At 32.7% G+C, this 26,284-nt stretch overlaps 1 long non-coding RNA gene across 1 annotated transcript in view; it reads right to left on the reverse strand.

Annotated features, from left to right (window-relative positions):
* LOC143255288 (uncharacterized) overlaps window positions 1-18,800 on the reverse strand; it is a 41,949-nt gene extending 23,149 nt beyond the window's left edge. The window contains exon 1 of the long non-coding RNA XR_013030515.1: window positions 18,703-18,800. This is a non-coding gene — a long non-coding RNA (uncharacterized LOC143255288). The remainder of the gene's footprint in view (window positions 1-18,702) is intronic.
* Window positions 18,801-26,284: the final 7,484 nt, after the last annotated feature.

A 26,284-nucleotide genomic window follows, 5' to 3' on the forward strand; every position in this document is an offset into this window, starting at 1 on the left:
TGCTTAAAAAAAAGAGATAAAGAGGATAGTATTAAAACAGCTTGTTGTTGTTTTTATTTCGCTCAAAGCTACATGATAACTATCTGCGATGGCCTTCCCTACTTTAGCAGTGTAAGACTAGAGGGAAAGCAGCTAGGCATCACCACCCACCGCCAACTCTTGAGCTACTCTTTTACAAATGAATAAGAGGGATCGAACCTTACGTTACAACGTCTCGACGGCTAAAAGGGTGCGTACGTTTGGTGCAACAGAGATTCGAACCCGCGACCCTCAGCTTACGAGTCGAGCGCCCTAACCATCTGGCCATCCCGCACCTATTAAAATAGAATGTGATGTTTGAAATGTGACTTTTTGAGGAAAGATTAACTCCTTATTCATGCTTGTTGTGTTGAGTCTGATGTTTGTATTATACTATCGTCAATTTATCGTAAGTTTTTTCTTAAAGGTGTCATTAGTCACAATAGATAATTGAGTTTTTTGTTATTTTGTTTTTAATTTCGCGCAAAGCTACTCGCGGGCTATCTGCGCTAGCTGTCCCTAATTTAGCAGTGTAAGACTAGAGGGAAGGCAGCTAGTCATCACCACCCACCGCCAACTCTTGTGCTACTCTTTTACCAACGAATAGTGGGAATGACTGTCACATTATAACGCCCCCACGGCTGAAAGGGCGAGCATGTTTAGCGCGACGAGGATGCGAACCCGCGATCCTCAGATTACGAGTCGCACGCCTTAACACGTTTGGCCATGCCGGGCCAGATAATTGAGAATACATTTAAAGAATTTCGTGTTATTTAATTGATGTTACCTACACTTTCCTAGATTTTAAATCACGAACAGCAATCGCAATTATCGTGAAATTTTAATTGTTAAAAATTTTTGGTTTTCAGATAGATGATGTTTGAAAATGTTTATTGTAAGTTCGTTTGATTAATTTCGCTCAAAGGTACTCGAGAGCTATCTGCGCTTGCTGTCCCTAACTTAGCAGAGACAGACAAGAGAAAAGGCAACTATTCAACACCACCTGCCATCAATTCGAGAACTACTCTAATCAAATGATGAGGTTTTACCATCACTCTTACAGCACGCCAACGGTCCCAAAGAATAAGAGGGCGACTTTTTTAATAGTTTGGTTGTAATTAAGCACGAACCATAAAACCTTAGAACCACATCCTGGCACACTAACCACTAATCCTTGATTTAAAGTTTAGTATTCGAAATATCATTAAGAAAAAACAATCAACATATGAGTAAGATACTGATTACTTATATATCCGTAAAACTTGAAAGTTGCAGAAATAAAACGTAATGGTTATACACTGATATCCCTTTTTTATCCTATTGATACTGACGTCATTTTAAACACAAAATGAAAATTAGATAAACATTAGGGATCTCCCAATGCCTTTAAAAGTTCTAGTGTTTAACGAACATTTCGCTACAATTTTGTAATATGCCTGAACCAAATTACAAAAGTTTATATTCCATACTAGTCAACATATAACCTTACCATGAATAAATTACTATATATATTTTTCTTACTTTTTTTAAAATCCACTCGTTAATATGACGTTAGTTGATGGTTGTTATTGATCATTCTTCAGCGGTCAATTACACATCTTTACACTTAATTGTATACTTGAACTCTTAAAAGCTTAAAATATGAGAAACAACTCATCACATGAAAAGCAGACTAAAGCATGACGTGTTTTAAATTATTCAGACTAAACTTATAAAAGTTTAAAATATCACAGGAAAAGCGGACTAAAACATGACGCGTTTTAAATAATTTAGACTAAACTTGCAAAGGCTTAAAATATCACAAACGAATTATCACACGAGAAGCAGGTCTCATACGGTTTAATGGGTTGTAAACGTATAACAAAAGAAATAATTAAGATCATCCTATATAGAATGTAAAAAACGTTAAAGAATTTACAACCTAGCAGTCTTTTAGAAATAAGTCAGTTTGAGTAAAAAATAAATTCAAATTTATCTCTGTTACTGTATAACTACAGATTTTTTCATAGTACTGAATCAAAAATAAAGTGTGTTTTTTTCCGGAAAGATCGCTTCTAGTTGGGACAAAGTTTATTTATATATATAAACAGAAAGGCTTTTTCTATGCCATCTAATACTTCGGTCATCATCAATGCTGAATACGCTTAACTGACGAGATCCTAATGAAAAGAAACCAGACAGAAGAGACCAGAATCACTGACAAGGGCTTCATCATCAATAGTTGGAGAAGGCCGAACAGGCGAGCCGTTCCGTTTTGTGGCTCCTGTTCTACACAGTTAAGACGTGGACCCTGCTGATTTTGTTGTCTGCGTCAGTCAGAGAGCACATTTATTGGGACAGAGACGTAGGAGCTTAAGTGTCTTGGAATCATCGACTACATTCACAACACTGAAAAGAAAGGGTTGTTCACTAAAGAAACGGGACAGTATATATGGCTGCAATGAGTTTGGAAAAGGTAGGGGACTGGTGAGAGAAGCTTCAAATGAGCTATCTGATTTTTTTTCACAAAAGTGTTACACTTCAGAAGAAATGTGATTCGTGCTACGAGTCCTATTCAAACACTTTTTCATATCACATTTTCCTAATAAATTTCACTACACGTAAACTCGGGTCTCACCAGATACATAAACACTCGAAAGGTAGGCCTACCTCTCAACCTACAAATAAAATTTTATCGTAGGTTTTACACTACAATCAATTATTTGATTTTCCACATTCTACATGTATTTTAATAATGTAAATTAATTCTTCAAAAGTTAAAGTATTTTCACTTCAAAATAGATAAACAGCATATAAAGAACAAGAAAGACATTAAAATGCCAACTTGCCCTCATATTGATTGAAATAATCAAATATTACATACATTTTCAGTCAGATAAGCACACCACATGATAGGGAACGACAAAAGAACATGAAAGGAGAAAAGAGATACTAAAAAGTTAACCATCAACTACCACAGAAACGTATCCTGAATTTTTATTTCAACATATTAATATTACTTCACATACAATAACAGTAAGACTTTACATCAATACAGAAGCGTATCATGGATGTTTATTTCAACATATTAATATTACTTCACATACAATAACAGTAAGACTTTACATCAATACAGAAGCGTATCCTGGATGTTTATTTCAACATATTAATATTACTTCACATACAATAACAGTAAGACTTTACATCAATACAGAAGCGTATCCTGGATGTTTATTTCAACATATTAATATTACTTCACATACAATAACAGTAAGACTTTACATTAATACAGAAGCGTATCTTGGATGTTTACTTCAACATATTAATATTACTTCACATACAATAACAGTAAGACTTTACATCAATACAGAAGCGTATCCTGGATGTTTATTTCAACATATTAATATTACTTCACATACAATAACAGTAAGACTTTACATCAATACAGAAGCGTATCCTGGATTTTTACCTCAACATATTAATATTACTTCATATACAATAACAGTAAGACTTTACATCAATATTGAAGCGTATCCTGGATGTTTATTTCAACATATTAATATTACTTCACATACAATAACAGTAAGACTTTACATCAATACAGAAGCGTATCCTGGATGTTTATTTCAACATATTAATATTACTTCACATACAATAACAGTAAGACTTTACATCAATACAGAAGCGTATCCTGGATGTTTATTTCAACATATTAATATTACTTCACATACAATAACAGTAAGACTTTACATCAATACAGAAGCGTATCCTGGATGTTTATTTCAACATATTAATATTACTTCACATACAATAACAGTAAGACTTTACATCAATACAGAAGCGTATCTTGGATGTTTACTTCAACATATTAATATTACTTCACATACAATAACAGTAAGATTTTACATCAATACAGAAGCGTATCCTGGATGTTTATTTCAACATATTAATATTACTTCACATACAATAACAGTAAGACTTTACATCAATACAGAAGCGTATCTTGGATGTTTACTTCAACATATTAATATTACTTCACATACAATAACAGTAAGACTTTACATCAATACAGAAGCGTATCCTGGATGTTTATTTCAACATATTAATATTACTTCACATACAATAACAGTAAGACTTTACATCAATACAGAAGCGTATCCTGGATTTTTACCTCAACATATTAATATTACTTCACATACAATAACAGTAAGACTTTACATCAATATTGAAGCGTATCCTGGATGTTTATTTCAACATATTAATATTACTTCACATACAATAACAGTAAGACTTTACATCAATACAGAAGCGTATCCTGGATGTTTATTTCAACATATTAATATTACTTCACATACAATAACAGTAAGACTTTACATCAATACAGAAGCGTATCCTGGATGTTTATTTCAACATATTAATATTACTTCACATACAATAACAGTAAGACTTTACATCAATACAGAAGCGTATCCTGGATGTTTATTTCAACATATTAATATTACTTCACATACAATAACAGTAAGACTTTACATCAATACAGAAGCGTATCTTGGATGTTTACTTCAACATATTAATATTACTTCACATACAATAACAGTAAGATTTTACATCAATACAGAAGCGTATCCTGGATGTTTATTTCAACATATTAATATTACTTCACATACAATAACAGTAAGACTTTACATCAATACAGAAGCGTATCCTGGATTTTTACCTCAACATATTAATATTACTTCATATACAATAACAGTAAGACTTTACATCAATACAAAAGCGTATCATGGATGTTTACTTCAACATATTAATATTACTTCACTTGCAATAACAGTATGACTTTACATCAATACAGAAGCGTATCCTGGATTTTTACCTCAAAATATTAATATTACTTCACATACAATAACAGTAAGACTTTACATCAATACAGAAGCGTATCCTGGATGTTTATTTCAACATATTAATATTACTTCACATACAATAACAGTAAGACTTTACATCAATACAGAAGCGTATCCTGGATTTTTACCTCAACATATTAATATTACTTCACTTACAATAACAGTAAGACTTTACATCAATACAGAAGCGTATCATGGATGTTTATTTCAACATATTAATATTACTTCACATACAATAACAGTAAGACTTTACATCAATACAGAAGCGTATCCTGGATTTTTACCTCAACATATTAATATTACTTCACTTGCAATAACAGTAAGACTTTACATCAATACAGAAGCGTATCATGGATGTTTATTTCAACATATTAATATTACTTCACTTGCAGTAACAGTAAGACTTTACATCAATACAGAAGCGTATCCTGGATGTTTATTTCAACATATTAATATTACTTCACTTGCAGTAACAGTAAGACTTTACATCAATACAGAAGCGTATCCTGGATTTTTACCTCAACATATTAATATTACTTCATATACAATAACAGTAAGACTTTACATCAATACAAAAGCGTATCATGGATGTTTACTTCAACATATTAATATTACTTCACTTGCAATAACAGTAAGACTTTACATCAATACAGAAGCGTATCCTGGATTTTTACCTCAAAATATTAATATTACTTCACATACAATAACAGTAAGACTTTACATCAATACAGAAGCGTATCCTGGATGTTTATTTCAACATATTAATATTACTTCACATACAATAACTGTAAGACTTTACATCAATACAGAAGCGTATCCTGGATTTTTACCTCAACATATTAATATTACTTCACTTGCAATAACAGTAAGACTTTACATCAATACAGAAGCGTATCATGGATGTTTATTTCAACATATTAATATTACTTCACTTGCAGTAACAGTAAGACTTTACATCAATACAGAAGCGTATCATGGATGTTTATTTCAACATATTAATATTACTTCACTTGCAGTAACAGTAAGACTTTACATCAATACAGAAGCTTATCATGGATGTTTATTTCAACATATTAATATTACTTCACATACAATAACAGTAAGACTTTACATCAATACAGAAGCGTATCTTGGATGTTTATTTCAACATATTAATATTACTTCACATACAATAACAGTAAGACTTTACATCAATACAGAAGCGTATCCTGGATGTTTATTTCAACATATTAATATTACTTCACATACAATAACAGTAAGACTTTACATCAATACAGAAGCGTATCCTGGATTTTTACCTCAACATATTAATATTACTTCACATACAATAACAGTAAGACTTTACATCAATACAGAAGCGTATCCTGGATTTTTACCTCAACATACTAATATTACTTCACATACAATAACAGTAAGACTTTACATCAATACAGAAGCGTATCCTGGATGTTTATTTCAACATATTAATATTACTTCACATACAATAACAGTAAGACTTTACATCAATACAGAAGCGTATCATGGATGTTTATTTCAACATATTAATATTACTTCACTTGCAGTAACAGTAAGACTTTACATCAATACAGAAGTTTATCATGGATGTTTATTTCAACATATTAATATTACTTCACATACAATAACAGTAAGACTTTACATCAATACAGAAGCGTATCCTGGATGTTTACTTCAACATATTAATATTACTTCACATACAATAACAGTAAGACTTTACATCAATACAGAAGCGTATCCTGGATGTTTATTTCAACATATTAATATTACTTCACATACAATAACAGTAAGACTTTACATCAATACAGAAGCGTATCCTGGATTTTTACCTCAACATATTAATATTACTTCATATACAATAACAGTAAGACTTTACATCAATATTGAAGCGTATCCTGGATGTTTATTTCAACATATTAATATTACTTCACATACAATAACAGTAAGACTTTACATCAATACAGAAGCGTATCCTGGATGTTTATTTCAACATATTAATATTACTTCACATACAATAACAGTAAGACTTTACATCAATACAGAAGCGTATCCTGGATGTTTATTTCAACATATTAATATTACTTCACATACAATAACAGTAAGACTTTACATCAATACAGAAGCGTATCTTGGATGTTTACTTCAACATATTAATATTACTTCACATACAATAACAGTAAGACTTTACATCAATACAGAAGCGTATCCTGGATGTTTATTTCAACATATTAATATTACTTCACTTGCAGTAACAGTAAGACTTTACATCAATACAGAAGCGTATCCTGGATGTTTATTTCAACATATTAATATTACTTCACATACAATAACAGTAAGACTTTACATCAATACAGAAGCGTATCCTGGATGTTTATTTCAACATATTAATATTACTTCACATACAATAACAGTAAGACTTTACATCAATACAGAAGCGTATCCTGGATGTTTATTTCAACATATTAATATTACTTCACATACAATAACAGTAAGACTTTACATCAATACAGAAGCGTATCCTGGATGTTTATTTCAACATATTAATATTACTTCACATACAATAACAGTAAGACTTTACATCAATACAGAAGCGTATCCTGGATGTTTACTTCAACATATTAATATTACTTCACATACAATAACAGTAAGACTTTACATCAATACAGAAGCGTATCCTGGATGTTTATTTCAACATATTAATATTACTTCACATACAATAACAGTAAGACTTTACATCAATACAGAAGCGTATCCTGGATTTTACCTCAACATATTAATATTACTTCACTTACAATAACAGTAAGACTTTACATCAATACAGAAGCGTATCATGGATGTTTATTTCAACATATTAATATTACTTCACATACAATAACAGTAAGACTTTACATCAATACAGAAGCGTATCCTGGATTTTTACCTCAACATATTAATATTACTTCACTTGCAATAACAGTAAGACTTTACATCAATACAGAAGCGTATCATGGATGTTTATTTCAACATATTAATATTACTTCACATACAATAACAGTAAGACTTTACATCAATACAGAAGCGTATCCTGGATGTTTATTTCAACATATTAATATTACTTCACTTGCAATAACAGTAAGACTTTACATCAATACAGAAGCGTATCCTGGATGTTTATTTCAACATATTAATATTACTTCACATGCAATAACAGTAAGACTTTACATCAATACAGAAGCTTATCATGGATGTTTATTTCAACATATTAATATTACTTCACATACAATAACAGTAAGACTTTACATCAATACAGAAGCGTATCCTGGATGTTTATTTCAACATATTAATATTACTTCACATACAATAACAGTAAGACTTTACATCAATACAGAAGCGTATCGTGGATGTTTATTTCAACATATTAATATTACTTCACATACAATAACAGTAAGACTTTACATCAATACAGAAGCGTATCCTGGATGTTTATTTCAACATATTAATATTACTTCACATACAATAACAGTAAGACTTTACATCAATACAGAAGCGTATCCTGGATGTTTATTTCAACATATTAATATTACTTCACATACAATAACAGTAAGACTTTACATCAATACAGAAGCGTATCCTGGATGTTTATTTCAACATATTAATATTACTTCACATACAATAACAGTAAGACTTTACATCAATACAGAAGCGTATCATGGATGTTTATTTCAACATATTAATATTACTTCACATACAATAACAGTAAGACTTTACATCAATACAGAAGCGTATCATGGATGTTTATTTCAACATATTAATATTACTTCACATACAATAACAGTAAGACTTTACATCAATACAGAAGCGTATCCTGGATGTTTATTTCAACATATTAATATTACTTCACATACAATAACAGTAAGACTTTACATCAATACAGAAGCGTATCCTGGATGTTTATTTCAACATATTAATATTACTTCACATACAATAACAGTAAGACTTTACATCAATACAGAAGCGTATCCTGGATGTTTATTTCAACATATTAATATTACTTCACATACAATAACAGTAAGACTTTACATCAATACAGAAGCGTATCCTGGATGTTTATTTCAACATATTAATATTACTTCACATACAATAACAGTAAGACTTTACATCAATACAGAAGCGTATCCTGGATGTTTATTTCAACATATTAATATTACTTCACATACAGTAACAGTAAGACTTTACATCAATACAGAAGCGTATCCTGGATGTTTATTTCAACATATTAATATTACTTCACATACAATAACAGTAAGACTTTACATCAATACAGAAGCGTATCCTGGATGTTTATTTCAACATATTAATATTACTTCACATACAATAACAGTAAGACTTTACATCAATACAGAAGCGTATCATGGATGTTTATTTCAACATATTAATATTACTTCACTTGCAGTAACAGTAAGACTTTACATCAATACAGAAGCGTATCCTGGATGTTTATTTCAACATATTAATATTACTTCACATACAATAACAGTAAGACTTTACATCAATACAGAAGCGTATCCTGGATGTTTATTTCAACATATTAATATTACTTCACATACAATAACAGTAAGACTTTACATCAATACAGAAGCGTATCCTGGATGTTTATTTCAACATATTAATATTACTTCACATACAATAACAGTAAGACTTTACATCAATACAGAAGCGTATCCTGGATGTTTATTTCAACATATTAATATTACTTCACATACAATAACAGTAAGACTTTACATCAATACAGAAGCGTATCCTGGATTTTTATTTCAACATATTAATATTACTTCACATACAATAACAGTAAGACTTTACATCAATACAGAAGCGTATCCTGGATGTTTATTTCAACATATTAATATTACTTCACATACAATAACAGTAAGACTTTACATCAATACAGAAGCGTATCCTGGATTTTTACCTCAACATATTAATATTACTTCACATACAATAACAGTAAGACTTTACATCAATACAGAAGCGTATCCTGGATGTTTATTTCAACATATTAATATTACTTCACATACAATAACAGTAAGACTTTACATCAATACAGAAGCGTATCCTGGATGTTTATTTCAACATATTAATATTACTTCACATACAATAACAGTAAGACTTTACATCAATACAGAAGCGTATCCTGGATTTTTACCTCAACATATTAATATTACTTCACATACAATAACAGTAAGACTTTACATCAATACAGAAGCGTATCCTGAATGTTTGTTTCAACATACTAGTATTACTTCGCTTATAATAGGAGTAGTAGGTTTATCACCAGTTCAGGAAAGAAGAAAAAAAAAAAGAACCTTTCTCTCCAGACAATTAAAACATCAACTTAAAAAAAAATTCAACCAACGTTTCCCATTGGAGTTTCATTAGAGCTAAAATTAAGATATAGACTACAAATTCTGGAAAACAACAACACTTTCACCATTAACACAGAATAGTATCCGAGATGCTTTCGTCAACATGGTAACAGTAGTTTACTCTGAGTTTATTGGCTTTCGTGCATATCTTCTTAGTTTTACCTCATGCTGAATGAAAGAGGGAGACACTTTAGTTTAAAGTATTTTACACATGATGTTGTAAGGCAAAGCAGGAATTTTTTGTAAATAAAATATGTAAAAAAAAAACACCTTCAACATGTTTACTTTTATATTAAATTAATTAAACTCTTGATGGCGAGAAACCCACTTGAAATAACAATGTATCTCAGAACGGCTAGTATGAATATTAACGCTTTTACTGATAAGCAGAAAACGACGCTTCGACCTTCCTGAATATTACCCAGGAAGGTCGAGACGTTGTTCACTGCTTAGCAATAAAAGTGATAATACCCATAGCAGCCGTTCTGAGATAAAAACTAATTAAACATTTACGTCGAAATCAAACTCGTTTGTTAAATAAACTTTAGGATCTTAAAACAAATCAACAGAAAATTAAAGGAATAATATTTGATTCTTTTAAAACATGATAAAACTTTTAACAACTTATTCACTACCATTAGAAAGAAACCTGCCTTTAACAACTACCAGTCTACGTTCAAAGTCAAATTATTTGAGGCAGAATTACAGTAAATTAGCCTATGAAACCTCGGGCATGGTTAAATAAAACAATCGAAACGATTTGATCTCCTGAGTCCAAAACTGTAATTAGATCTCAAATTTGTCAAGAGACGACGGATGTATGAGCTAAAAGGTTGTCCTTGAAAAAAAAAAAAACACCTCAGAGCCGTTCTATGAGCGGCTATGTTGCGGCTAGCAACAAACCACAGACATAACCGCAAATAAAAATCAGCTGTAATGATCCAGGATTTTTTCTTCGTGGGTTTGATAAAGACAAATAAATATTTTTCGCTGAATACGTGACCTAATAGAGTAAACCAAACGCAAAAAATGCCATGATCTACAGATCACCACCACATTCACACACATTACAATCTTTTTTGTGTGTGTGAATATATATATATAAATATAGCCATTTCTACTTCACGCATGCCATGACTTCACTTTAGAACACTATGTGTTCACGTACTTTAAATCTCTAAGCTAGTCTGGCATGACAAGATAGTTAGGGACGCTTGAATTGCAATCTGCATATCGCGGGTTCGAATCCCTATCTCACCAAAAATGCTCGCCTTTTCAACCGTGGAATTGTTATAATGTTATTATCAGTCCATTTGTTTGTTGTTAAAAGAGTAGCCCTAAAGTTGGCGGGGGTTGTTAAGACTAGCTGTCTTTCAATGCGACATTTGAGACACAAGCGTGTGACATTGCGCGAACTCCAAAACAAACCAAATCAATCTACAAGTTAAACAATTGAACTCCAAATAAGTATCTGGAATAACACTGCTCATGCTTCTTCAAACCTGGTTCAGAAAATGTTTTTTATATAAAACCTGTGTGAAACAAACTCAGGGATTTGAGGGAGGTATTCATATAAAAAAATGAGGCCAAATTTATTTTAAAATCCAGATTGTTCATAAGACAAAAGAACAGAACGTGATGGAATAGTTATCGTGCTGGACTGAGTTTGAAAATCATTCACGTCTCATTATGGCAAAAACAGAAGGAAAAATGGTGAAGGTAAAGAAGACGAAGAGATGATTTTGTACGTTATAAAAGTGACATTCAAGTCCCACTATTTTGTCAGATAAGAGTAATTCAAGAGTTGGCTGTTGATGCTGATGGTTAGAGTTGCCTTCACTCTGATCTGTCGGTTAAAAACAGGAAGAGCTAAGAACAGATCGCCCTTGAAAAGAGTAAAGAAAATATCTATAAACAAAACACACTGAAGAGAAATATTCCTTGGCTTTGACTTATAATCGTAACACGAAAATATTAACGGAATTTATATAAGAATTCCCATAAAGATGAAATTAATACAATAAATTATATTAAAACACTTCAAATCTCCAATCTTCAATTCATATTTATAATTGTTAAAGACGTACGAGAATGAACCAATGAAAATCTACCGTACAAAGTTTGTATGTTTGCTTGGAATTAAGCACAAAGCTAAACAATGGGATAGCTCTGCCCACCTCGAGTATCGAAACCTGGTTTCTAGCGTTGTAAGTCCGTAGACATAGCGCTGTGCCACTAGAGGCGCGTACAAAGTCGAAAATGGTCACTTCAAAGTCATAAATCAGGTCATGACGTTTTAATACATTACTTTAAATTATGGGTAACAAAATGAGAAACCTTATTGCACAAAGTGATATGGTAGAACACAAAGAAAAGCCATACGTGTTGTGATCGTAACACCAAAATATTAACGGAATAGAATCGCATAAAAGATTAAATTAATACAACAAACTGGATATAAATAGACTGAAATGAAGTTATAACTAAAACGTAAATTTGCCAATCAACGTTTAAATGAGAGAATGGTTTTCAAACAATACAATTTACGAAAACAGCAAGTTGTAATAAGAAAAGTTAGTCATAGTGAAAAGCACCTTGCGAGGGTTTAGATATTGAATACAAAATCAAGAAATATATTCTCCAAAGTCATTATTACAAAACGAAAAACATTGTCCAAATGGATAGAAACTGTCAGCCAAGAACAGAGCTCATATATATTTTAAAAAAACTTACTGCTTTGAAAGGAAAAATTTGGCCATAAAATATAGAGTGCGTTTTGCTATTTTTTTTTTAAATTGGAAGATACTCAAGGAATGAAACTATTAGGAACATATGTGCTACTTTTAAAATAATGATCATTGTATATAAAGAACAAGCATTGCGTGAGAATAGTGAATAGTTTTTAGAATTTTTTTACAATATTATATATATATATATATATATAGAAAGAGACATAAAGAGATTGTAGTGCAGTATGTTATTATTCCGTTAAAATTGTTCTGTGCAATCTTTTACAAAAACATAATCAACCTAAGCAATAGTTTTACGCAAAAACTTTACAGGAAAGTTCATAAGATTGAAAGGACCAACTGAAGCTGTGTCATGGCTTTAAAAAAAATAATGATGGCAGTTGGGTATATCTGTTTTGAAAAAAAAATCGTTTGTGATTAAATCTTTATTTTATACGTTTGGAAAAAACAATAACTAAACAAATTAGAATTAATGTTGAACGCAGAAAAGCGTACTTGTGGAATATATATATCGTAAGATTTTTTACGACTATCTCAAATCCAGTTTAAACGCCAAATACTTTGCACTATTATATCATTTTAATGTCAAATTTTAGAAGCGGATATTTTAGAAGCAAATACTTAAATATGAAATACAGTTTGTAGCGCCCCCTTTAACGATGAATTCTTTAAAATCATTACGTGTAGACAATATACAAGCTGTAGATCTACGGGCTAAGGAATTCTGACAAAATGAAGTGTTGTGTAAAATCAATGAAGCTCGTTGTGAGGAAAATATATCTGTAATTTTGGAACTAATAGCCTTATAGTTGTTAGGATATTAACAAAGAAATTATATATTGTTCGTGCACAATGGGTTAGTTCCCTCAGAGGAACAACAGCAAGTGCAAAACGCTAAAATCTGGGATTTGATTCCCTGCGGCGTGAACTTACGAAAACCTATCATACAAAGTTGAAACGGGTCATTGCGTTTATATGGATATAAAAACATACTTCAAAATCAACGCATCAACGGCATATACTAAATGAAGGAACAACGGCTGCAAAAACCAGGTCATTAACTTAAATTATGGATACAAACTGAGAAGTCTGATCGCACGAAGTGATGTGGCAAAACAAAAATGATACATTTGTTATTCGAGTCATCAATAAATATCACGACTCCAAATCGTCTTTTAATAAACTAAAATCCTTGAGTGATAACATTTATAAAAAACAGTCGCATGTACCAATATCTGTTTTTTTTTTCGTGAAAATGCTCTCCCAAGCACATACGGAAGGATTAACGTAACCAGTGTCCTTTTACTACTTAGCACCCACCACCCTCGGCTGCTATTGATCTCAACCAGGTTCCGAGATATATCTAGCAGAATATGTTTCTGCTTCATAAAAAGTTACAATAATGTCTATAAACAATTATTCACAACGGGAATAACACAGCAATCTTGGTAGAACTCCTTACCTGCCTGTCTCCAGATCAACATTCGTTCGATCATTATTTCAAAATTGACGAAGTGACTTAAGTAAGTTTTATCTCAAGTATCCCCCCCCCCACCGTTTACAGATCACTTTAAACGCTGGTCATACCACATAACCAAAGGGTGAATTGGTATTTTGTAGGGTAAGGGATAATGTTGACCAATAATTGAATATTGAATTTAAAAAAAAATTCAAAGGGCTGTACGCATATTTTTCTAAGCATACGTATATTAATTAATCCATACTATACATTACGATTTACTCCAGCTGTGTTTAATTTAACTTCAAGCAAAATTTTTTACTGAATAACGACGAATTTAAACGAACCTCTTTGTTCATTTTTTGGGTCACTAGAGGGTGGTGACCCCATGCAAGCTTCGTGCTAAAAAACAAAGAAAAAGTCGAGCTCAAAATTGAATCACTAATAAAGCATAAGAGACGAGTATGTGAATTCATATGTTTATATTTCTATTTATTCTAATAATGGCTAACTAATATCACGTGCTCAAGTAAACCAAAGTGTCAGTTGCTAAACGTTTATCTGACTTCTGCATACATGTCTCGTCTAATCCTACGTGTATACAGGTACACTGTTCTCATGACCGGCTGGTCCTGGTCCCTATACAAGCCTCTTTGCCGTTAAAAAAAAAAAAAAAGTTAACCCTTTGAGACCGGGAGTTGTTCGATGAACATGCAGGAATGTGGCGCCGCCTCCTAGCAACAACCACGAGCACTTTTTTTTTTTTTCCATTCTACTACATTATCATGGAGCATTTAGGGCGACGACACTACAGGCTAAGCACATGTTGGAAGGTAGGTTGGAAAACTATAAGATGAGACAAAAACAGATTATTCGGTAGGCGGAAGGATTTTAGAATTTTAATTGTACTACACCCTGGAGAGAGAGATGTATTTCACACATTTAATAGACAAAACATAGCCTTGCTCTGCAATTCGTTATATCATAAACTTACTTATATATAATCATAAAATGTATTTTAAATAATCCAGTATTTCAAACAAGGTTCATTTTAATTCTCATCTCTCATTTTAAAGATTATGTACATTTACAGCTTCATATTATATGTTATTGTGTCAAAATCACGGAAAAAAACTCAAACATGGAAAATATTCCACTACAATCCAACACTTAGATATTAATCATGCCAGCCGGACATGAACTATGGTTAGCGAACTATACAACCAAGAATCCACGGTTCGCGTTTCGTTGCTGCAAAATCCGGACGGGTGCGTTAAAAGAGTAGCGGTCCAATCACATTATTCGATTAGAGTATCCTAAAAGCTGGCAATGGATGCTGCTAACTAGTTGCGTTTCATCTAGGATGGCAGTTGAAAATTAAGAACGGTTAGCGCAAATAGTTCGTTTGCAGCTTTGCGCAAATATCCAAAGCAAACAAACATTTAATATGCCATTACTTAACAAGAGAAGAGGAACAAGTGTATTGGCAGCAGTTTGGAACATAATAAACCACACGCAAATATCTGTAGATACGTTTGTTCTCATTAGTTAGAGGTCCCGAAAATAGAGAAATGTTACAATATCAAAATAGTAGGTCTCAAAGTGTGCCAAGTATGCATGCTTCAAATTAGTACTATAAGACCTATTATCCTAAATTATTCAAGTTCGTCAGTCAACTTCTTAATAATATTAGCAGAGACCTTTGAATATAATATGAGGGTCGCAGGTTCGATGCCATTTCGCACCAAACATGCTCGCCCTTTCAGCCGTCGTGTCGTTAAAATGTGACGGTCAATTCCACCAGTCGTTGGTAAAAGAGTAGCCCAACAGTTGGCGGTGGGTGGTGATGATTAGCTACCTACCCTCTATTCTTACACTACTAAATTAGGGACAGCTAGTGCAGATAGCCCTCGTGTAGCTTTGCGTGAAATTCAAAACAAACCAGACCCTTTGAATACAAGTAGCTTGTTTGTGTGGAATTAAATACACAGCTACACAAGGAACTACCTGTGCTCTGCCCACAAGGGGTATCGAAACCCGGTTTTTTGCGGTGTGAATCCATATAAATATCTAAAAACTCGTCAAAACGTATGATTGTCTTTTTAAACGTTATAATAAAACCAATGTTCTGATAATGTCGTTCAATTCATGTTATGTTGTAACTTAGCGGTAACGTGGCGCTAGTCTTTTTTCAGACTTTAAACAAAAGAAAATGTCAATATTTATTTTTAAAAAGCAACATTATTCATAATCTCTAAAATATGAGCACTTGCTTAAGAGTTTCCGGCATTTAATATTCGAGTTCAATTCAGTTGCAAGATAAATATCGTGTTTCTAGCCATATAATGAAGCTAACGAGACAAGTTACATCATAACACAAACAATCGATTCTACGATGTTGTTGGAATTATCAAAAGCTTAATATTTTAAGCAGTTTCTATTTATAATTTCCCTGCGACATATGTGTCGAATATTATGGGTGAAAAGTTGCAATTTTTGTTTTTCTTAAGTTTTATCCTTTGTCAAATCTACGATATATAACACAATCATGCGAAAAATTTCAAAATGTTTATAATTTCCTAACGACATAGTAGCATATTAAATTCTCTTTTTTTTCTTTTTACGCTCATATGTGGTGCATTTACAGAAAACTTCGAGTACTTTATACGTTTCATTTTTATGTTGCATTAAAATAACAAAATTATTTTCTTGCGCCATCTGGTGACACGAAACTTCTATTTAAAGAACCTATACAAACAAGTTATTTTAATCAAACTTTCACTTTCATTAATGCTATGACTGAAAAATGCAGAAAATTATTCTCGTATTAAAGTCAGCATCAGGCACTAAAAGATCTGGTTCATTATGATAAATCTGCTTTCATATAGTGAAACCATCTGAAATTTTAAAAAGCCAGTAATTAAGAGATAGTTTTAAATTGGAACGCCAATTTATCAAATCTGGTTTGGATGTATTCATGAGCGACTCCACGTGACAGACAGAATTTGTCCAGTTATTTTAGTTTTGCATGATAGAATTTCAAATCAACAAACATATAACTCAAGAAAGATATGTTGATTATAGCACCATCTATAGTTGAAAAATGACACTTTACACAGCATATATGAAATCTGAGCCTTATTCCCATGGTATTTTCCAACGATTGTTTACAATACGAAATAGTAAAACAGAAAAACAACGAGTAGTGTGTTCAGCTGGCGTATATAACCGCACGTACATATCTTAGTAACAAAATACAAGAAAGTCGAAATTGACTTATGCGTTCTGAGAAAATTTGTACTGTGTAAAATTATACGACCCAATATATGTACTTATGTAAGTAAATATATACACTAACATACATATTCGTTGCAATGACTCATTTTGTAGAATTTATCTATCTTTAAGGTTTTAATATTTTAAAAGAACGTATTAATCAAGGAATACTGAAGTGTTCTAAATTAGAAAATGTGCAGATGGAAAAACGTAATGCCTATAAACATGGTAATAAAAAAAACTTTATTGCAATAATAATGATAATTAAAACACCCACTTTTATGCAAATCAGTTTTATATGACTATTGTGTAAAGTTTCAGACTGATGAACATTAAGTTTTCTTTTAAAATTGCCAACTTATTTAGCACAGTTTACGATCGGTAGGGTTGGGTCCACATATACTAGAATGTAGAAAACTTTTAGGTTTCTATTTGTTAAAACACTCAGTGCAAAAGATCGAGCAAAAAAAAAGTAAGTGAAAACACACTCGTTCCGTATGCAGAACACATATTGATTGGATTTTTAAATATATATATATATATTGTTTTGCGTAACTCTTATTAAGGATCCTGTTGAAATCGAGAGCAATTTGTCGCATAAATAGTTTAGAAATGTATATATATATAAATTAATTAAATGATAAGTGCAATAATGAGTAGGATCTTCCTTTCAAAACTTGAGTTAATAATCTTACAATATCACTCAATCAGGTACAAGACTGCAGTCAATAAATGAAGTTTAACACATGTAAAGTTATATTTATGCTACAGCGTTCATAACTGTATATGTACCATCCATGCATTGAATCACACGTACAACATGCGAGTTACAATATGTAAGTATACAGATATATCTTCCTAAAATAGATGCTAAATCTATTAGCACATCGCCGTACACTTACTTGCAAATTTCAATAAAGATGTAGTTCCAATATTTGTCCAACTCCTTTTATGATTTACTGATGTGTTCATGTGTAATATAATATATCCACGCGTGAGTTTTATGTGCGGAACAATGCACATTACGTTATTTTTGTAAACACTATCAACGCAAGGGGTAGGGGGGAACAAAAAAAACTAAAACTTGAAGTTGTTAGCCTTGAATTAGAGTAACCTAATAAGCTATTCAAATAAGAATCGTTGTAACTGTTTGCCCAATGTGGTAAGCCTCTTCTTACTTATAATAGCTTCATTATCGAAAGCATCTATTTATAAACATACTCTATGTTACCATGTTTAAACAACACTGCTTCATAAACTATGTTGTTATGTTATTCCTGTGATTCTATTCATGTTTACGAATATGGCTTTCAGGTAACTTTTTCGTGAAATATCACTGTGTAGTAAACAGCCGAGACATAAACTCATGGTTTCAGTTTAGGTTTAAGACTATTATTCTTAACCTCATTCTCTAGATACTGAGAAACATCACAAGCCAAGTTAACTGTTTTAACTACTTAAAATAGTTATTCTTGTGGCCTTCACTCGCCTTGAAGTGAGTGTCAGTAACAATGCCAGCAGACACTTGAACTAACAATATTAATACGCGTTTCGGATATCAAAAAGAGGTAGACTTGCACTTGGAAAAATGTATGCTTCTCACTTGAAACTCAATAACTTAACATTTATAGTAGGAACTATTTCGAGTTATTGAAATATTCTGAATGAGAGAAAAAATGTTACATTTTGTTGCTTTCTTAAATGTCTTAAATTGGTAGAAAATAAATGTTTTCACAAGGACTTAAAGTCATTTCTTTGAGATCTTGCTGACAACGGACTAGATTTTTAAGGTTATAGTTTTATCATTTACACTATAATTCCAAGAAAAAAGTTTTAACAATTATATTTCCTTGAAATACACTTAGAATAACTACCACTATACAACAAATATCGTTTTCCCTCGTCACACCAACATCTGAAATTTATTTTCTAGTCTACTTTTGTCTTTGGCTCACACACGTTGATTGTTTTTTGTAAAGATTACCAGAAAACTGTTTTAAATTTAGGATAAAATTTTGAACACTTAAAACAAAATTGGAATAGTTCAATATTTCTTTAACATTATACAAGGAAGCTGTAAAGTAAACTGAGCTTCTTGTAGAAAACGAAACAAAATTTAATTGTTGTAGAATATAAAGTCTGAGCATGAAAACGAACCTTTAGAAAGATAATCCATGAGGGACATATAAAACAGGTGTAATATGATACTTTACTTCGGAGTGAAAGAGTAAAAACATTACTTTTTACATATTCGTTTTCAAACCATTATTATTGAACTTAATGACTTTGCAACACTATTTCTGTCTCAAAAATAAAAATAAAACGTTTCTTTGAAACGTGAAGTTTACTCAAACTTACTTGTTTACCGTTTGAATTGACATACCATATTATATGAAATGAAAATCTTTCGTACACTAAACGATTTTTAAATAGCACATGACCAGCATACTTCAATATTTTTTCACACAACTGTCGTATATCTAATGTTTACAGAAAATAGTGTGTGCAGTGTGCACAAGATAAGAATACAGGTTCATACTAGTACTATAAGAAAACATCACAATGTGTCGCTTTGAAAACTATATTAATTAATTTTAAGATTTATATACACACAATACAAATTCAATCACATGTTCAAGCAAGTTTGCTTTTAAGTATAATACCTCAACATCTAAACTTTAAATACGATTACGCCTCGGAGCCAGTAACTGTTTATTAAGTACCAAAATATAGTACTGTACCTAAAATATTTATTCTTATATATGTATGTGTTTTTTTTATAGCAAAGCCACATCTGGCTATTTGCTGTGTCCACCGAGGGGAATCGAACCCCTAATTTTAGCGTTGTAAATCCGTAGACTTACCGCTGACCCAGAGGGGGACTTATTCTTATGAGTGTGACTGTGAAACAACTTCCATCATAATTGTAATTTCAATATTAAATATAAAAACAACCTGCAATCATCAGAGAGGCTGCGAAAATGTTACCGCAAATCAAAATATTTACACGTATGAAACATTAATAGAGGAAGCGTGTGTGTGTGTGCGTATTCTTATAGCAAACCCATATCGGGTTACCTGCTTTGACCACCTAGAGAAACCTAAACCATTATGTTAGTATTGAATACAAAGATTTGCCGCTGTCCCAAAGGGGACTATAAGAGAAAGTATATGGAAAACATAATATTAAATAAAACTTCCATGGTTATGTTTAGTTTGGTTTGAATTTTACGCAAAGCTTTTTAAGGGCAATCTCTGCTAGCCGTCCCCAAATTAGTAATGATAGACTAACAAAAAGGCAGCTAGTCAACACCACTTTACCGTCTACTCTTGGATAACTCTTTTACCTACGTAATATTACAAAGCTCCCACAAAAGGGCGACTATTTCCCGTAACTGGAAAAGTTTTATGAAAAAACTACGTGAGTTTCTAAATATTAGAAATTATGTAACCCCATAACCAATTTTTTTTATCAATATAAAGCGCTGACAAACTAAATTCCCGTATATGCGATTTCGTAAAAATTTTGATAAAATCAAACTTAGTACAGTTTTTACACTGTCTTGCTTCAGTAAAAATTCAAATCTTCGTATGATACAAACTCAACATGACGCTTGATTAAGGTTTTAATGGGTATAATATGTGACTGATTTAGAAACGTGTGCTAAGAATTATGATGGAAAACATTACGTTCATATTCGTCCCAAGTGGATATGAAGTACTGTGGAACTACTTACATTACTCTGACTGCTATTGGTCCTTTTAAACTACTTACATTACTCTGACTGCTATTGGTCCTTTTAAACTACTTACATTACTCTGACTGCTATTGGTCCTTTTAAACTACTTACATTACTCTGACTGCTATTGGTCCTTTTAAACTACTTACATTACTCTGACTGCTATTGGTTCTTTTAAACTTTAATTACTACTAAACTACTTACATTACTCTGACTGCTATTGGTTCTTTTAAACTACTTACATTACTCTGACTGCTATTGGTCCTTTTAAAAGTGACCCTAAAGATTACAACTGTTTCGAAAATAACATTTCTCACAGCATTATACACCCTTCAACACTTGGACCAACAGAAGCAGGGTGAAGTGTTTCCCTTTCGCTCTAGTGTCAGTACAAAAAAGGAGGAAATTGTGGCCCATAAAATATCAAAAATTTCCAGTCGTTCTTGTCTACACAAAATATTTCCCACACTTTGAGTTATGAATACACAATAAGAGTGACAGTCAATGCCCTAGCATGATTGTGCTTAGTAGTTCAAAATTAAAAGTGGTGGTCAACAGCCTTAATAACTATCATAAATACCAATATACACGGTGGTCCAAACAGGGCACCCACATACTGAATGCTCAGACAAGTACAATAAACGAACCTAAAAGTCATCAAGACAACTTTATCAACATTTCCTACAACAAATCAACAGTACATCCACAGTTGCATCATTCGAGATCCTCAAACTTGGCTCCACCAGCATCCAAGCAATCACGACATCCACAACGAAGTGCTTGACATGCTGTTACACAGTTTTCAACTGTGATTTGATTGCGATCTGTTGCTTTAATTGGCCAATAGTTAATTTTTAGGCATACTCTAATATTATCTGAAACAAAATAAAACTTTTAAAATCGATGTACAGAAATTGCATAATTTAAAAGATGGGTACATTTTGTGGTGCCAGTCTGTACTTGTTTTCTACATTTTGAACCTTCTTATGTTTCTGAACGTATGTCTTTCTGTATTCATTTATATTAATCTGTTTTCACACATATTTTGTAATGTCCTTCTCAGAACACTGATTCTATGACTGTTTTGTTCAATTCACTTGCAGCCTACGGAAGTGGAGAATATAACATGATTTTAATGTATCACGACTTTCAAAATATAATTAATTTTTTAAAAATACAATTAAAATTAAAATACTTTTAAATAACGTTGTACGTCATTTTCAAGCCTTTTCAGACGCATTCTAATAATATTTTATTAATTTAATCTTTTTTCGCCTTTTAAAAATGCATGTAATTTCAATAATTATTCATATAAAGGTTAAGTCTGTATTTGTTTTATTGAATTTCGCGCAAGGTTACTCGAGGGCTATCTGCGCTAGCCGTATCTAATTTAACACTGTAAGGCAAGAGGGGGCCTGGCATGGCCAAGCGCGTAAGGCGTGCGACTCGTAATCCGAGGGTCGCGGGTTCGCGCCCGCGTCGCGCCAAACATGCTCGACCTTCCAGCCGTGAGGGCGTTATAATGTGACGGTCAATCCCACTATTCGTTGGTACAAGAGTAGCCCAAGAGTTGGCGGTGGGTGGTGATGACTAGCTGCCTTCCCTCTAGTCTTACACTGCTAAATTAGGGACGGCTCGGTGCAGTGAGCTAACAACCTGCTCACTTAAATACTTGTTGAAGAATCCGCAAGCGATTGCGGCCCTATGTTCCTAGATGGAATCTAATGGTAATAACTAACTAACTAAGGCAAGAGGGAAGGCAGCTAGACATCACCTCCCACCCCCACTCTTGGGTTACTATTTTACCAACGAATAGTGGGATTTACCATTACATATTATAACGCCTCGACGACTGACAGGACGATCCTGTTTGATTAGAAAGGGATTCGAACCCGTGACTCTCAGATTACGAGTCTAGCGCCCTAAACACCTGGCCATGATAGTTTAAAGGTAAGACAAATGGTCAACACCACTTACAGGCCAACTCTTGGGTTATTCTTTTGCCAATGAATAGTGGGATTGACCTACGTTATAACTTCCCCACAAAAGAAAGGTCGAGAATGTCCGATGAAAGAAATCGGTCTCGCACATCACAAGTTGGGCTCTAACTACCAGGCCAGGTCAATATTTTATGAGCTCTGGCATGAGTTGACGTTACTGGTTCGAAGGGAGACGAACTCACTTTTTGACTTGATTTTTTAAGTTTAGTTTGTTGCACAATATTTTAAGGAAGTGCGCTCAACTACTCCTAAGATAAAACAATGTTGTCGAAGTTAGGCTGTTTTCGATTATTACTTTTTATACGACACAAACAGCTATCAAAATACGATTTTACAATATCACTTTTTGTGGATATATAATTTTTCAAATGTTATATACGTGAAGTTATCCAATTTATTTTATAGACACTGCCCCCCGGTAGTATAGCGGTAAGTCTACGGATTCATAACGCTAAAATCAGAGGTTCGATTCCCCTCGGTGGGCTCAGCAGATAGCCCGATGTGACTTTGCTATAAGAAAAACACACATTTATAGACGCAGTATTCAACTTATTAGAATTAATGTTATTTTACGTCCAAACTATTTTTTTTTTGCTATTTTACAATTAATAACTGAAAATGCTAAATTTTGTATAAACGTGATTTCGAGAAATCAAACATTTCTAAGGTATTAAATACTTGTACCTTTTCCATAGCGGTAATTCACGATGACAATAACAGTTTGAAAACTGACCACCGCTGTTTCATGAGTAAAAAAGTAAAATAAAACGATTCTGATTTCAACGGTTGGCACTAATTGCACTACGAGTTCGCATCACGTCAGTAATTCGCGTGCTTTTATTATTACTATTTAAATATAAAAGAGATGTCATAGATTGTAGTGCATCATAAAAAAACAACCTATGTAGACATTAATTTAGTATTAGTATACGTCTTGTGGACTGAAGAAATGTTGTGAATTTGTTTTTACGTATGCTAAATATTAATATATCTCAAAATCGGTTTTGATGTTAATATTGAGTTACCACATGAATTTCAGATTTTCCATTTTTTGGGGAATGATTTCTTACTCGTCTTGGTGAGTAATATTAAACTAATTAATAAGGTTGGCTTGAATTTCGCGTGAAACTACTCGAGAGTTATCTGCGCCAGCTGTCCCTTATTTAGCAGTGATAGAGTAGAGGGAAGTCAGCTAGTCAGTCGACACTACACACCCTTTACCAATACGTAGTAGGATTGATTATCACATTATAAAGCTCCCACGGCTGAAAGATGCGAGCACGTTTGGTGAAGGGAATTTGAAACCGCAGATTGTGGTTCGAGCTCCCTAACCTCCAGACCATTTCAGACCAAATTAATAATTCAAAGCGTAAGGAAAGAGGCTGTTTGAACATTTTTATTGTATAATCAGTTAATTTACACTCTACAAGATTAAATGTTAGGATAGTCAAGCACGTTGGTTCTATCATATATCTTATAGAATTCCACTTCATGTTGCTTAAAGGAAAGATGCTACGTTTAGTTAGATTTACTGGTTGTGAGTTTCATTGTCGTAATTCCACGTCTTGTCTCAAAACGATTTGAATTCTTCGTAGTATAAATACACTAGCATACTTAACTAATGCTAATAATGTTCATATGAAAAAATTAAAAGCCAATGAGACAAATATAGATATTCATGCTCCTTGAGGACAAAACAGGAATGTAGTGTTTGGACGGATCGGTTTGTTCGTTTGTTTGTAATTTTGCCCAAAGCTACACAAGGATATTCGGTGGAAAAGGGGCATATCCTGGTATTTACGCTCCCTTATCTGTAGTAGTTTGAAATATATATCCTATTGATATTGGCCCAACATGGCCTGGTAATCTGGGGGTCGCGGGTTCGAATCCATATCGCTCCGAACATGCTCGCCATTTCAGCCGTGGGGTCGTTATAATGTTACCGCCAATCCCACTATTCCTTAGTAAAAGAGTAGCCCAAAAGTTGGGGGTGGGTGGTGATGACTAGCTGGCTTCCCTCTAGTCTTACACTGCTAAATTAGGAACGGCTAGAGCAGATAGCTCTCGTGTAGCTTTGCGCAAAATTAAAAAAACAACCGAATATCACGTTGTTAGAGATATTTTCATTGGACATAACAGCTGTCTTGTATGCATATATGGTGTTGATACGTGTTTTGAACTATATTTCCCTCATCTTATTGTATCTATCTATATTTATACAGACTATGACGAATATTCAGCATTGACGCTACTAATTTAACAACGATCTGTTAAACAACCTGCCCGATTTATGCAAGATACCCAAAACAATGTCCAAAAGTGAGGGGGGGGTACAACATTAGAATCAAATCAGATAATTTGCCAAAGTGTATCAGAAAACTTTCTCATCCTGTATTAGTTATCACATACTTTACCTATAATAATAATAATTTTGTTACTGAATGAGTGATTATTGCTCAACTGAATAGAGGTATAATGAATTTTAGAGTAAACACCCGCTGATCTGTCAATTGTCTATTTCACATTTTCACTAATCACAGAGGTGTAAGAGGCAAATTAAAGTGTGTGGGGAAGAGGAATGGTATTTGTTCGAACAAAGCACGGAATGTGCACCATAGGCACACCCCTTATTCCAGGGTCTAGCACTTGCCTTAAAACAATGAAGACGTTTCTGTTCTGGATTAAATTATATACACATTCACTTCCTCTCCTAACAGTAATTTTCCTAATTTTTATTCGTTTCT

Source organism: Tachypleus tridentatus, chromosome 7, assembly GCF_004210375.1.
Source record: "Tachypleus tridentatus isolate NWPU-2018 chromosome 7, ASM421037v1, whole genome shotgun sequence".
In the NCBI taxonomy this organism is placed as follows: Eukaryota; Metazoa; Arthropoda; class Merostomata; order Xiphosura; family Limulidae; genus Tachypleus; species Tachypleus tridentatus.